This window comes from Condylura cristata, unplaced genomic scaffold (genome assembly GCF_000260355.1).
Source record: "Condylura cristata isolate star-nosed mole 26May11 unplaced genomic scaffold, ConCri1.0 scaffold00039, whole genome shotgun sequence".
Classification (NCBI taxonomy): Eukaryota; Metazoa; Chordata; class Mammalia; order Eulipotyphla; family Talpidae; genus Condylura; species Condylura cristata.
Window position 1 is genome coordinate 4,790,458 of NW_004567140.1, and position 4,102 is coordinate 4,794,559.

A 4,102-nucleotide genomic window follows, 5' to 3' on the forward strand; every position below is an offset into this window, starting at 1 on the left:
AAAACAGACACACACACACAGTGTGAAAATGCCTTCTGAAGGCTGAGCAGAAGCTCGCTGGGCTCCCTAAGCTCGCTGGGCTCCCTGCCCTCGCGGAAGTGGCCCCTTTCATTTCAGATCCTGGAGGCCCAGGAGAGGGATGCCCCCCAAAACGCTCGGTCAGCGACCTGCCAGCGTGTCCGCCTAAGTCTTTTACCAACCGTATTCCAGAATTAGTATTCAGACAAACAAAACAGTGATCAACAGGAACACAAAGACTCACAGACTTACCAGGTGGGAGGGCCTGGGGGGTCTTAGGGAATCCAGGATGAGCCCCCAAAATGTTGTGCCAGGTTTCGAGTTTCCCAAAGACCACCAAGGAGCTGATTCCGATGCAAAGCACACGAGGGTCTTTATTGCAAGCTGGAGCCTGGGCTCCCGACGACGCAGCAGCCGAGGTTGAGAACCCCGAGCTCAGGGACGGCAGGGTTTTTATTACAGAAGAGGGGAGTTTTTGCTCAACAGTGCATTGATTGGTGGACACTGAACAAAGTTATCTTGTCTTAACCTGGTTGATCTATGCATGTGAGATGTCACCTTCACTACTCGGCCCGCATACCTTAGGACATCTGGCATTTTCCTGAGATGTACTGGTTACTTGCCTGCTTGCTAACTGGCTGTTGCTATGGGATGGGCAAGATTAGGACATTTACATTTAACTCAGCCTTGCTGCCTTGTTGATAACGGAAACTTATGCCTGGCTGGTTCAGAAGCATTCCGCAGCCTGTCATGGCGGTCAGTTTGGTCTTTCAAAGCCAGCAGGCGGGGTGTCTGGGAGAAAGAAAGGGGAGCTCCAGGCTTATATAGCTTGTGAAACTGACCTGGCTCTACTTTCTGGCCGTGGCCTTTTTTGGTCAGGCGGATATGCTTGGGTGATGTTGGATACTTGGATACTTATTTGGTTCTGGATACCCGGCCCACCTGGATGTCCAGCACATTACAATGTTGCCTACCCGGAAACTTAATTGGTCCTGATGCCGGCCCACCCGGATATCCTGAGCAGTTTGGAATTGGAGGGATGGGGTTTTGTTTATGCATATGAGAACTGGAGTAGAGGCCAATGGTGCGGGGTGTGTGAGTGATGTAGTATGGGGAGGTATGAATTTGGGGTGCAGGGTCCTTCAGTTCATCCTGGGAGCGGTGCCACTGGAGCTGCCCCTTCAGCATCATGGGGCGCGTTGCAGGAGAGTTTCTCCATGAGACAGACATTAGTTATGTGTAAAGGGTAGGTTTATTAGGGAGGGGACAGAAGAAAAAAGGACACTTGCTTAGACACAAGTGAGCAGAAAGAGAAGCCTGAAAGGGGCAACTTTGCCGAGGAGCCTCCATGTTGTAGGTGGGCGGCCCTGAGGAGAGCAGCTGCCGCTGAAGGCTCACTGTAGAGAAGCCCCTGTGGGTGCAGCTCACGGACAGGCAGGACTGTTGCCCCATGCCAGGGCAGAGACCTCACTTGACAAGGTAGCTTCCCTGGGGGGTGGGGCTCACTCCTTAGTGGCCTGGGCTGTTTGCTGCTGACCTTGGAGACCTCTGCAGAATCCCTGAGGGCCTGAGGTTCCCCAGGGTCCCATCTCTTCACCCTCAGGGCTGTGTTGTGCTTGCTCCCTCTAGCGGTCTGATCCTTGCTTGGGCCTCCTGCCTGTGACCAGGCACTGGCACTCAACATCTTGGCTTTGTGGCTGGGTTAATGGCCATGTTCCTCCCTCTGCCCCCACCTCTTTGGGGGGAATTAAGTGTTTTGCTGAAGGCCAGCTCCAGCTGAGCTAGCTAGGGTCCCCACAGGAAAGGACAGCATTAGCAAAGGGGAGGGGAGGAAGGGAGAGAAGGTGAAGGGAATGAGGAGATGCAGGCCCTCTGTCAGGGTGAAAGCATCTTTTGTCCATTGACCCAGCAGGTCTTTATTTATTTATCCATTACAGCAAGTGGTGGGATTACATCAGTGTGTGCATGAAGCAGTAAGATAACAATCATCACATTTTTCTTAAAGACAGCTCGGGTCTTTTTGATCTCTTATTGAGACGAATATTCATCATTCATTGATAAAAGATTCAATTAATACACAAAATTTTACTATAGTGATCGGTCATTAATAAACAAAATATTCCTATGGTGATCAGTTATCAAACAAAATGTTTCTATTGTGGTCTGACAGCAGGCTATGCAAACTCTGTCGACAGACACGGTACGGATGGAGGGGAAATGCTCTGAAAAATCAGACTTTCCACTCTAACTTATGTTATGACCTCCCCTTTTTTGTATGCTCATAATATCAAAATATTCTGAGCAACCTTCAGTTCACAATTGGATTGCCTCAGCCTCAGAAGGCGCTACCTGGCCCTGACAAGCAAGAACTGTACCAGGGTGAGAAATTTCCTCTTGAAGTCAAAAGTCATTAAACAACTGGCTGGTTAATAAAAATAAATAGCTGTTACTGCAAAGTGTCTTTCACTGCCAGACCAGGAAAACCTAAATCTTGTCACTCTACCTATAGAGTGATAGCCTTCTATTCAGTTTCTAAAGAATCACTCAACCTTCCTACTATCTAGTCTTTAGATAAGGAAATTCACCCAAGTCACCTATTCAGAGCTAATCAGATTTTCTACCTTCTAGACTTTAAGTTTTTCAAAGAACTTTACTGTAATTTGATTTACAGCAAATTTCCTCTTCCTGCCCTCACTTTACCCTACCCCCTAGGATGTCTCTATGAGAATGAAAGCCCTTAAGTGATAGATAATGTTTAAGGGACTTTATTTTGGTTAATCTTCACTGTGGTAAGTATAGTAATATTAGTCTTAAACTTTGTAAATCTATGTACCTGTTTTAACCTTGATAGATTGATTTTAAAAATGTTATGATCTCAACTAAAGGTCAAAAGGACCCCAGACTATTCTTAGAAAAAAAGGTGATTGTGATCTCAGCCCCTTTTATATGCTAATGTCACCCCTCTGCCTGCTTGAAATGTATAAAATAAACCTCTGCTGAAGGCAGAGCAGGAAGACTTGCCCAACTCCCTTGTCTTGCTCATGCCTGCACCCCCTTTTCCCCCTTTCTCTGGGAATCTCCGCCCGCTGGCGCTGTTCCCACCTTGAGAACCCTGCCTGTTCTGCGCCCTAATAATCCGTGATCGGAGAGTCCCCGACAGTGATCAGTCAGCTATTACAACTTAAGCAATCATTTTGTTAATATCTCAATGAACACACATCTTAAACATACAGGATCTAATGTTAAGGAATTAGGAGTCAGAAAAACACCAACGCCAAGTGCGCTGACATTTCCCTGTCCCTAAGGAAAACCCTTTTTTGATCTACAAAAGGAGATTCTATTAAATCAATCAAGTAATTATTAATTTTATATTGAATGTATATTTGGACAATTGCTATGGAACGGCCAAAACCAAATCATACTTCTCAGAAATGGCCATAAACAAATAAAAAGAATCCAGCAGAGCCAGCTGTGGAATATCCTGACTTTTCAAGACTTTTCCCCCACCTCAGGATCTTGTCATATAACATGGATAGTGTGGCTCTCGCCACACATCCTCTGAAATAACTGTTCTTGCCTTTTTACAAAAATAACAGTATCCAGGGCCCTCCCTGGTGGCGCAGCGGGTTAAAGCACAGCACTAAGAAGCTAAAGCCACTTCAGCACAAGTTTGATCCCCGCCCCAGACGTGACTCTCCTGACCCGCCTGCTGCTCCCCTCAGCAGTGTGTTTCAGTAGATCTGTTTGTTCTGCTCCCCACTCTGTCTCTAGTGAATCCTCTCACCACCCCTGTACCTCTGGCCTGTACCCTGGTTCTGTATACACAAACAAAGAAATATTTAAAACACAGTATCCACCTATGAGTATCCAGTGGAGTCTCACTGTGATGCAGAGTGTTACTTCCTCAGGGCCAGTGATACTGTACACCTTCTAATGTGCTTATGGTTCCTTTGTGTATCTTCTTTAGAGAATTGTCTGTTTCCAGCTTGGCCCTTCTACGATAGATTCATTTTTTTTTTTTATTAAAAAGTTTATTTTTACATCATTTTTCACATTTTTTTTTTCATCTCAATTGTAATCCCCA